Source organism: Suncus etruscus, chromosome 4 (genome assembly GCF_024139225.1).
Source record: "Suncus etruscus isolate mSunEtr1 chromosome 4, mSunEtr1.pri.cur, whole genome shotgun sequence".
In the NCBI taxonomy this organism is placed as follows: Eukaryota; Metazoa; Chordata; class Mammalia; order Eulipotyphla; family Soricidae; genus Suncus; species Suncus etruscus.
The window spans coordinates 70,857,790-70,869,747 of NC_064851.1; the positions used below are offsets into that span (position 1 = coordinate 70,857,790).

An 11,958-nucleotide genomic window follows, 5' to 3' on the forward strand; every position below is an offset into this window, starting at 1 on the left:
TTTTCAGAACAGTGAATTTTGAAATAGTTAATAGGAGTGCTAGAAAGAAAATAACAGACAATAATAACAAGTGTTGAAAGAAGCAAAGAAGCTGGAATCCTTAAACACATTAATCTGTATTGTCATGTATAACTTTGAACTTCATTGTTCACTCTTTCTGCAAAGTTCCTTTCAAGATTCTGTCAACAGTGCCATGGTAGTGGCCATTTAAATTATTTATTTAAAAGAGGAGAGGTTTGGTACTTTTATATGAATGTCACTAATGTTAATATTTCTTGGAATCTCAGGAAGATTCATCTTTACAACTGATACTGCACAGATGGGAGCTTCTAAGAAGCCAGCTTCAGATTGCTACAGTTTGTTTTGTACATCAATTTGTGTGACAATTTCATACATGTTGGTCTCTGAAATCATCCCCCCTATCACCATTTCTGCAAGAATACCTTGAACCTTGTCAAAAATGGACAATTTAATCCATTTAATAAACATTTTCAAAACTCTTGTCCAGTATTTCCACAAATACGCAAATTAAGTCTAAAATGCCAAGTTCACATTCTGTAGAATCCAGCCAGAAGACAAAAAAACATAATGCCTATAAATAAGTTTGTTGTCAGATTCTCTAAATTTCTAAAAATAGTTGTCTCTCTTTTTGGGGGAGGCACAGTTAGTGGTGTTTAGGGGTTACTCCTGGCTCTGTGCTCAGAAATAGCTCTTGGAGAAAAAAAAAAGAAGAAAAACACAGAGGTACTTTTTGAAACTTTTAAAAACAAACCTCAAGCAGTCTAGCCTGAGACTTGCAGTTATGAGGATATGAAATCTTCTTTGGGAGAAGCTACTTTGCTACATGGTATGGCTTTTTTGGCCACACAGAGCCTTATAAACATCTTCGTAATGATAAGGCATAGACTCCTGGCAGGAAACCACTGTCAGTGGAGACTGAATTCTCCTTGACCAATAGTCACATTGTACATTAACATACTGTTGATATTTCTTCTCCATCTTCTTTAATTTTGATGGATAATTGTCCATTTATGTTCCTCAAATGATTGTTATTGTTTCCCATAAACATGCAAATATTTCCTAAAAAAATTGCTAAATATGTCTAGACTATTACATCATACTAAAGCGTCCAGGCAAAAAACCAGATCCATGCTTTCTCCCTTTGAAGTTTTCTCTATAGCCTGTGCTAGTAAACATCCTGTCTAGATTAGATTTGGTTTCTTGGCAAAGAAGTTGCACTACCAAGTTGTTCTTGTGTTTTTTTGAACAACAGTTACTAACCACATCCCTATTTTAATTAAAGACCGGGACAACCACACAATGTCTATAAATTTTGTCTCTTTACTGCGTATAAAATGTGAATGAATACCTAACAATTTCTTAGCAATAAATGACAAGTCAAATTCACTAATAATGTTATTTCTGAAAGTTTTTAATATTCAATTTTGTAAATATATCTTTTTATGTCAACACTATTGTATTATATATTTAAAAGTTTTTACAAGAATAGTTATAAATTGTTCTCATCACCAAAAACAATGATAGAAACAACAGGACTAATACTATGGTGGCAATTACAATGCAATAAATGTGTGAAGTCAACACATTGTGCTCATCTCAAAAAAAAAAAAAAAGAAAAGAAATAGCTCTTGGCAGGCTCAGGGGACCATATGGGATGCTGGGGATTGAACCTGGGTTGGTCGTATGCAAGGCCTACACTCTACCCTCTGTGCTTTCTCTCTGGCCCTTAAGGCAGTTCTCCCACATGTGTAAAAACCTTCAGATTTTTTTCTCTGGCACAGCACATAATCCTCCTTTAAGGAAGTTACAAACATTTTCTTTTCTTTTATATACCAAATGGAATGTCTCCTTGATAATTTACTGTTGTGTATCTTCACTGTAGGGCTGGTAGAACTTGGGAGCTGCAGCTTCTTTTGGTTGTTGAAGATGAGAATTATCTTGATCATGGTTGAGGGGGATTGATTCTGTGGGTGCTGGGGGACAACGGTGGGGGTACATGAGAGCCTCTCCTCAGGATCTTGCTTCTAATCCTTCCTCACCAGCCACCTCTCTGGTGCACCACCTATTTTTTTGGCCATATCTGGAAGTATTCAGGATTACTCCTGGCTCTACTCTCAGGAATCATTCCTGGTAAGCTCAGGGACCATAAGAATTGCAGTGGATCAAACTCAGGTGTGCTGAGTGCAAGGAAAGCACCTTATCCACTGTACTATTTCTCCAGTCCTTTCTTAACAAATATTTTCATTAAGTACTAATTATCGTGCAGTGATTAAATATAGAAACTCACACTATATGGATAAATTTTGAATACCACTGTCTTTATAACTACTGAACTTTAGCCTAAACTATTTTTGAATATGTATTCTTGACTCTTCTAATTGTATCTCAAGACTATTACTTTGAAACCCTAGCTGAATATCTAAAATTACTAGCATAGTACTAAGAATATAATAGGAAAACACACACACATATACTTTAACAAATTCCAGTTTTCTTTCTTCTTCATGTAAGAAGAAATTCTGTTTGTTTCATGATTTCTTTTTTCATTTTTTTGTGTGGAAAATGATACTATAGTCTTATCAATTGAAGTTAAAATTTGGAATTTTCCTGGGGCCGGAGCAGTGGTGCTAGCAGTATGGCATTTTGCCTTGCAAGCGGGCTGACCTACGATGAACTGTGGTTCAATTCCCCCAGCATCCCATAGCCAGGAATAACCCCTGAATGTCACCGGGTGTGGCCCAAAACCAAAAAGAAAAAAAAAGGAATTTTCTTGTTTATCATTTCTTTATCATTTTTCTTTAAAAATATTTAACCACCTCTATGTTTTCAAAACCTATATTTTGATATAAACTTAGGAAACTCAACTGTGCTCTTAGAATTAATAATGCAACAAGTACAAGTGTAGGTTAGTATGAAAGAACATAAAGGACAATAAAGTTTTGAGAGTTGTAGAGAATTTTCCAGAAATAAAATAATTGCTCTCTTTTCTTTAAGTAAGAATTTTCCCTGTGTGTAGAGAGTTCAATAGGCTATATGAATGATACCTAGATCTGATTAGTTCTAAAAGTTCTCTTTAGCACTGTTGGGAACAACCCTTGATCACAGAGCTGGGAATAGCCCCTAAACACTGATGAATGTGGCTCAAACTTAAGAAAAAAAAGAATAAAGGAAAAGAATTGTATCAGAGAAAATGAACAAAATTCATTTTCTGATTGTCACCCTCTTCCAAATAATCATCACAGTTGATAATAATCACCATATAAAACTACCCTTTATTTATTTCTGTTTATTGTGTAGATTTCTCTTCGATAATAAAACTCTGAAAAACTATGATCTGTTTCTCTTGTTCACTTTTGTATTTCAGAGTCTGGGTCAATGCCTCCTTATAACAAGAAAAGTACTATTTGAACTGAGAACAGTTTTATAGAAAAAGTGGGCAAAGGGCACAGGACTTGCTCAACCATTTTATGAACCGCTTACAGAAGATAAATTTGATTTTATTTTTTACAGGTAATGGACATTTGAAGGAGAGAGTGGAAGGTATTATATAGATTATTTCAGAGAAAGACCTGGGCCCTATTTGGGTGTGAAGATAACAATAAGAGAGCTCAGAATTCAATTAACTTGAATCATTGCTGTTGTCATTACTGATTTCACACCTTGTAATAGTAATAACTTATGGTGGCAGATTTGGGGACTACTCCTGGTATTTTACGGTTTGTGTATATGTCTTTCAGATGGCCCTTTTATTATTTGTTTCACACAAGTATATTTTCATTCTTGATCTCTGTTAATGCTAGCACTTTTGCCCCTATTGCTCTTATTGATTTTCCCAAATTAAGATATAAAGTTAGCATGACAGATAGCTATACCTTATATTTGAAGAACAGATAATGCTAAATAAATTTCCTAGCTTCTGACTCATAGACCATGAATTTTGGAGAAAATATGAGGTCACAAAGCAAAACAAATTAGTGGCATACCAATGACCACTAAGACAGCATGATGAATGCCCACTAAAACAGAGTATATAGGAAATGTTAAGATGTAGCTATTAAAGCCCAATGAGTTTAAATTTGCAGAAATTTAAATTTTTTTAACTTTTTTGTTCATGAACGTTTGCAGGGAAAATAAATAGAATTTGGTTAATGTTCTGTAAATTTCATTTACTTCAACAACCTTGAGCATAAACTTTATTATTGTCCACAGCTCTAAATAGGAATTCAGAAGTTGTTACACTAGGATCTGGCTAGAATAAAATAATTTAAACCAGCAAAAGACTTACTGCAGATCTAGACTATATGATGCTAGCAATTCACCAGTGATAATATATTTGAAGTATTTTTTATAATTTTTATTATAACATCATGATTTACCAATTTGTTAATAATATAGTCATTTAAGGCATGGAATATTCAAACACATAATCCCACCACTATAGCCTGCCTCCATGCAGGCACAAACAAATTTACCTCATTGATTATTACAACACAAAGGTAAATGGAATTATGAAAACTTAGCTCAACATGGGACAATTCAAAATTGTTATCTCTCCATGGTTTAACTAAACTCAATGTCAAAGGATTTACTGAGCTGTGGTGGGAACTAGTTGAGCCTTTCAAGTTACTATTTAGGCTCACTGAGCTTGATAGATAACTATGCAACTTTACATAGGATAGATTTGAAATATTAACTTCTATTTTTTCTGTTCTCAGAAATACAATAAAATACTTTTATTATTTGTTAAGGTAAACATAAAGGGTTAAGGTGAAATTTTACATGATTTATTAGATTTTTCTTTCTGAGATACAGAAAGAATAAATAGAAAATGTTTCTGGTGCTAAAAAGCAATATGATGCTTGTAGATTATGTATATATTTGCTGTCACCTTAGCTCCATGAAATATGCATCACAACTATCCTTATTGAATCTAGTAATGTGGTTTGAATTAGCTTCATAATGGGTGGAAAGTAATTCAATCAGTAGCAATGACATAAATATAACATAGAACGTGTTTTAAATATGTGGCTTAACCTCTTATGCTTATGCCATGGTTATATCAAGAATGTGTACAGTTATCCTTGGGTTAAAGATGGTGAGAAACAGATGAAAGTTTTGTTCCAATTTTCAGCTTGAATTAAGTCAATTATGATTTTCATGCTTTCCCAAGCCTAAACAACCATCTGCAAAATGAAAACATATTATAGTTATTTTAAGCCAGTTCTTTTTTTTATATATATATTTATTTTATTTTGATCGTAGTGGCTTACATATTGTTGACAATGATATTTTAGGTACATATTTACATAAAATCAGGGGGGATTCCCATCACCAAATTGTCTCCCTACACCTCCGTTTTTGTCCTACCACCCCATATCCTCTTCCCTCACCCCCAGGGTAGCTAGGATATGTGGTCTCCTCTGTATCTAGCCTACTGCATAGTAGTCTTGCGCCTGTTTTGGTCCTGGTGTCTCCCTTGTTTCCCCCTCTAATTGGAGGGGGCAGGACTAGCTAGTTCAAGTTACGTGGTTTTGTTTGAAGGATGAGAAAAGTAATAAACTGGGGTAAAAGTCTAATACGCTGAAATAAGTGGAATTCTTCCAGAGGCTCTCAACATCGGTTTGAGAAATGAAGGAGAGAAAAAAGGTGAAACATTCCACCAGTACAAAAAGAAGTGTCAAATATCCCGTGAGAACTCCAACAATAAACACAAGCACCAAAAAAAAAAAAAAAAAACCAAAAAAACAAAAAAAACCCCACAAAAACAAACACAAAACAAAACAAGCAAACAAACAAACAAAAAAATGCCATGGTCTTGATATAGGAAACATGGCATAGCATACAAAGGAAGAACAGAAAGGAAGAGAAAGAATAAGTATAACTGGGGACAACTTCAATTATCACACCCAAACAGAGAAATTGACCAAAAAATAGATAGGTAAATAAAAATAGTAATAATAAATGAAAATAAAATAATATATATAAAAAAATAAATAATGTTTTGTGCTTTTTGTTTTTTTCTCTCCTGCCCAGGCACAGTAAATATTGGGGTCATTCGAAAAGGAATTCACTTGGCCTAAGAGATATGGGGTTTCTCCGCCCTTAGAGTGTATTGTCATGGGATCAACTATAGACTCTGTTCAGGATCATTTACTCTCCCGGTGGTGCTTTTGTGGTGTTTGGAAGACCTCTGCTCTGTCCTGGGTGATACTATCAGGCCTCTGTGTCTAGGGATCTCAGTATCTGCACAGATCCTGCGGTGGGAGTTATGATGAAGTCAGTCTTTGTGGTTCTAGAAGTTCTGTTCCATCAGTGTCATTTTAATTCATCTTCTGTGGTTGGTGATCTTGGTCTTTGCACTGAAGCTAGGATGGCACCTAGGACAGTGTCTTTCTTTGTGCTTCCAGAAGCCCCATTCCGTTACAATGGTCTCTGCCAGACCTTTGAAACTGGGGATCATGTTCATTGTGCAGATCGTAGTTCAAACCCCTAGGTTAGGGCTTTTTTTATTGGTCCCTGGCTGTATACAGTCTGGTCATGGTTCTAGCAGCAGTCATCTGTAACTCGAAATCTTGGCTTTTGGGCCTTCCAAAGGGTGACAAGTCTTCTGCTTTTGTCTTGTCATTAGCTAGAAAGGTAGGATAACCTTCACTTAGGTCAAGTTGTTCCCATTTTCTTCAGTTGTCAGGATGTCATATTAGAGCTGGCATTTGTTGGTGACCTTGCAGTATTGCAGCTGTCCCGGATGGGATTTGTTTCCTGTAGCAGTTGTGAAGAACTGTGCCGTTCCTGTGTCTGGGATCCAGGGTTCAATTAAGCCAGTTCTTATTTAGAATGACTTGCTATACAGCCTTACTGTGGCAAATAGATGACTGATAAAAAAGAATTAAAGATACAGAAGTCAAGAAGAGTGAGAACTAAAAGGGAAGTTTTGACTATCCTTTCTTTTGAAAGAGAAACCACAGGAAAAGGTAGGGACAGGTGAAAAATGACTAGGTATATTTGTATAAATCAGTATCTGGTAATATGTTTTCTCCTAAAAGTGTGCAAGCTTCTCAAAATCACCTGTCTGATGCATTATAGCATCCAACATAGCATGGGAATATTAAAGTAGCAGTGTGAACCTAAGGTGATCCTAAGATTTAGGTGATCCTAAGGTATTTTCTAAGTCATTTTCAACTTGCAGGTGACGTAAAAAGAGTTCATAATTTCAAATTTTCCATGGTAGTTAATTTTTTAGGTTGGGGCTATATAGTTTGAGGAGTGACTTATTTGTGAAATTTTGCCCTCAAAATATACAATCTTATAAATCAATACTACCTCAGATATGTAGATAGGTATATAATTATATTTTCTATTTTAGAAAATTGGTGAACTTGAAGAGTTTTAAGCAAGTACTAAGAGACTGTACAGTGGTATGAGAATCTGACAGAAACTGGAGCTTAGCTATAGACTTCAGCACAATGACAGCTTGAGCCAGAAGGGGTCACTGACCACATCAGCAGATTCTATTGTGCATTGCCATAGCATGGTCCTGCAAGACTGGAAGGACACCACAAAGAAAAATTTTACATTTCTGTTGCCCTGTGTATTCTTATGTGCAACCACATTTCTCAGCATCATCCTGAGAAAGTGAAAACTGAATCCTTTTAAGTAGCTTAAGGACTTACCAGTATTGAAATCAAAAGACATTTCTATTTTTGTTTTGTTTTGGGACAACAACAACAACAAAAAAGCTCAGGGCTTACTCCTGGCTCTGCATTCAGAAATTACTCCTGGCAGGCTCAGGGGATCAAATTGGGTAAAAGGTTCAAATCTAGGTTGCTGTGTACAACAAGGCAAATGCTCTCCCCATTGTATTATCATTCCAGGCCTCTTCCAAAAGACAATTTCTATTCAACTGGAGAAAATGTATAATATCAAGTATTTGAGCAGTAGAACAAATTAAGATCAAATTATAAGGAAGAATTTTTCTATTTTTGTACATCTTAGCAATGGCCTTTATTTTGACGTCAGTATGATATTGTTAATCATCTTCATCAGGTTTATTTCTATTGGAAGACTCATATGGTCAAATTCATCCTGTAATACTTGGATCCTCTTTTTTTTGTTTGTTTGCTTGTGGGCTATATCCAGAGATTCCCAGGATTTATTTCTGGCTCTGTGCTCAGGGATTACTCCTAATGGTTCTCAAGGATCAATACTTTGCAAGTTCTTAGAAACCATATACAGTGCTAGGAATTGAATCTGAATGGCTATGTGAAAGGCAAGTGCCCTACATGCTATATCCATACACAATACATATGTAATCTTATTCCAATTTTTTCATAGATACAAATACTAGAAAGTTAACCACTGATAGCTACTTAAGACTATAGTCTTATTTCTATCCTATGAGTCATATAAAAAAATTTCTTTTTGGGTTTTTGGGCCACACCTGGTGGTGCTCAGAGGTTATTCCTGGCTCTACACTCAGAAATGGCTCCTTGTAGCCTCGGGGTCGAACCTGGATTCTTCCTGGTTCGGCTGTGAGCAAGGCAAACACACTTCCCTTTTCATTTTTGTTTTGATCTATTAAATTTCTTTCTCTTTTTGAGTCTTGCTAATGCTTTTATAGATCTTGTTTGTTTATTTATTTATTTAATTATTTATTTATTTATTTTATTTATTTATTTATTTCTCTGAAGCAGGAACTAAGTCGTCTGTGTGTAGCCTAGAGAAACAGGCCTTTAGCACGAACAGATCTTGTTTATTTTTGAAAGAAGCAGGTCTTGCTTGTATTCAGGATCTTTGTAAGTTTTTGTATCCAGTTCATTAATTTTTTGCTCTGAGTTTTAATATTTCTACTTGCCTGCCTATTTTCTGCTCATTTTGTTATTCAATTTCTAATTCTTAAGTTGTATTCATTAAGTAATTTATGTAAGACTCTTCCTTCCTGAAGAATTTCTTGCAAAATGATAAAATTTTCCATTATTATGGCTTTTACTGTGTCTTCAAATTCCTACAATTTGTGTCCTCATTCTCATTTGTTTCCATGATCATTTGATTTCTCACTTGATTTCTTCTCTGACCCACTGGTTGTTCAGTATTAAGCTGTTTTGAATTTCAGGTACTAATTATGTTTCTATTTATACTTTACTTTTATATTTTTGTATATTTGGTCAGTGAGAAGTTGGTACAATTTAGATCTTCTTGATTTTTACGAAGGCACATTTTGTGTCCTAGTATGTGGTTTATCCTGAAGAATGTCTCTTGTGCATTAGAGAAAAAATATGTATTCAGCTTTGGGGGATAAAAAAAGCCCCATATATGTCCACTAAGTCACTATCTTCCATTTTGTGCTTCAAAAACCAGTGTTTCCTTGTTAATTTTTTAGCCTGGTTGTTTGACCTAGAGATTACAGGGCTGTGTTGAAGTCTTCCATTAATGTGTTGCATTGATGTCTCTTTTCAAGTTTATTAGCAGTTGTTTTAAATATTTTTCAGGCCCTCATTGAGTGCATATATGTTTAGGTATGTGTTTGTTCCTGATGTACTATCCCTTGATTATCAAGAAATTGCCTGTCTTTGTTCTTTATAACCTTTTAAAGCCCTAAAGTTTGTCTCATATTAGTATGACTAGCAGCCTTTTTAAGGGAATTGTTTGCTTGGATATTGCTCTTTCAACTTTTGATTTTGAGTTTGTGTTTTCTCTGACTATTCAGATGTGTTTCTTGCAGGCAGAAAAATATTGGATTCAATTTTCTGATTCATTTTGCCACTCTGTGTTTCTTAATGGTGCATTTAGTCTATTAACTTTGAGAGAGGTTATTATCATGGAATTTTCTTTCTTTCTTTCTTTCTTTCTTTTTCTTTCTTTCTTTCTTTCTTTCTTTCTTTCTTTCTTTCTTTCTTTCTTTCTTTCTTTCTTTCTTTCTTTCTTTCTTTCTTTCTTTCTTTCTTTTTTCTTTCTTTCTTTCTTTCTTTCTTTCTTTCTTTCTTTCTTTCTTTCTTTCTTTCTTCTCTTTCTTTCTTTCTTTCTTTCTTCCTTTCTTCTTTCTCTTTCTTTCTTTCTTTCTTTCTTTCTTTTTCTTTCTTTCTTTCATATCCTTCCTTTCTCTCTCTTTCTTTCTTTCTTTCTTTCTTTCTTTCTTTCTTTCTTTCTTCTTTCTTTCTTTCTTTCTCTCTTTCTTTCTTTCTCTCTCTCTTTCTTTCTTTCTTTCTTTCTTTCTTTCTTTCTCTCTTTCTCTCTTTCTTTCTTTCTTTCTTTCTTTCTTTCTTTCTTTCTTTCTTTCTTTCTTTTCTTTCTTTCTTTCTTTCTTTCTTTCTTTCACTCTTTCTTTCTTTCTTTCTTTCTTTCTTTCTTTCTTTCTTTCTTTCTCTCTTTCTATCTTCTTCTTTCTTTCTTTCTTTCTTTTCTCTTTCTTTCTTTCTTTCTTTCTTTCTTTCTCTCTCTCTTTCTTTCTTCTCTTTCTTTCTTTCTTTCTCTCTCTCTCTCTCTCTCTTCTTTCTTTCTTCTTTCTTTCTTTCTTTTCTTTCTTTCTTTCTTTCTTTTTCTTTCTTTCTTTCTTTCTTTCTTCTTTCTTTCTTTCTTTCTTTTTCTTTCTTTCGTTCTTTCTTTCTTTCTTTCTTTCTTTCTCTTTCTTTCTTTCTTTCTTTCTTTCTTTCTTTATTTTTCGTTCTTTCTTTTTCTTTCTTTCTCTCTCTTTCTTTCTTTTTCTTTCTTTCGTTCTTTCTTTCTTTCTTTCTTTCTTTCTTTTCTTTCTTTCTTTCTTTCTTTCTTTCTTTCTTTCTTCTTTCTTTCTTTCTTTCTTTCTTTCTTTCTTTTCTTTCTTTCTTTCTTTTTCTCTTCTTTCTTTCTTTCTTTTCTTTCTTCTTTCTTTCTTTCTTTCTTTCTTTCTTCTTTCTTTTCTTTTCTTTCTTTCTTTCTTTCTTTTTCTTTCTTTCTTCTTTCTTTCTTTCTTTCTTTCTTCTTTCTTTCTTTTGTTCTTTCGTTCTTTCTTTCTTACTTTCTTTCTGTCGTTCTTTTTCTTTTCTTCTTCTTTCTTTCTTCTTTCTTTCTTTCTTTCTTTCTTTCTTTCTTTCTTTTCTTTCTTTCTTTTCTTTCTTTCTTTCTTTCTTTTCTTTCTTTCTTTCTTTTCTTTCTTTCTTTCTTTCTTTCCTTCCCACAACCGGCAGTGCTCAGGGGTTACTCCTGGCTGTCTGCTCAGAAATAGCTCCTGGCAGGCACGGGGGACCATATGGGACACCGAGAATTCGAACCAACCACCTTTGGTCCTGGATCGGCTGCTTGCAAGGCAAATGCCCTGTGCTAATCTCTCCAGGCCCACCTTTATTTTTCAAAGTTTGTTTTTTTGTAGTATCTGTCTTGCCTTAAAGTGTTATCCTTTAGCTCTTATTTTAATGTTAGATTTGTGTATCTAAAATTCTGAGGGGTTTTTATCCAAGAAGCACTGTAATCCTTCCTACAAACCCGAATAAAAATCTGGTGAGTGAAGTATTCATTCATGGCGAAGCATTCATTTCATTGATTTTTCCCTACTATATCTCACCACTGCCTTTGGCCTGGAGGATTGATTTTGATAAAAATACTGTGAATCTTAAAGTTATTTCTTTGTATGTAATTTCCTTTTTTTATCTTGCAGTTTTCAGTATTCTAGCTCTAACTCTGATTTTTATCACTATGATTAGGATGTGTCTTGGGAGCTCTTATTTGGGTCTCTTAGCCTGTTCTCTGTGTTCTAGGAAGTGTGTGCATGCATTCTTTAGTTCTGAGGACTTTCTCAGCAATGATATCTTTGCTGTAGCTTTTTCATAGGTGCTTTCTTCCTGCTTTGTGGGATCCCAATAATTCTATGCTGTCCCTATTGAATTTATTCAGTTCATTTCATTTTAATGCTTTCTGTTGGTTTATTTTGAGGATTTTCTTTTCATCTTTTGGCACTTTAATTTAAGGGTT

General features: G+C 34.2%; 1 pseudogene; it reads right to left on the reverse strand.

The window, feature by feature from the left end:
* Window positions 1-216: 216 nt before the first annotated feature.
* LOC126006015 (AP-3 complex subunit sigma-1-like) lies at window positions 217-1,967 on the reverse strand (annotated as a pseudogene).
* Between the last annotated feature and the right edge of the window lie 9,991 nt (window positions 1,968-11,958).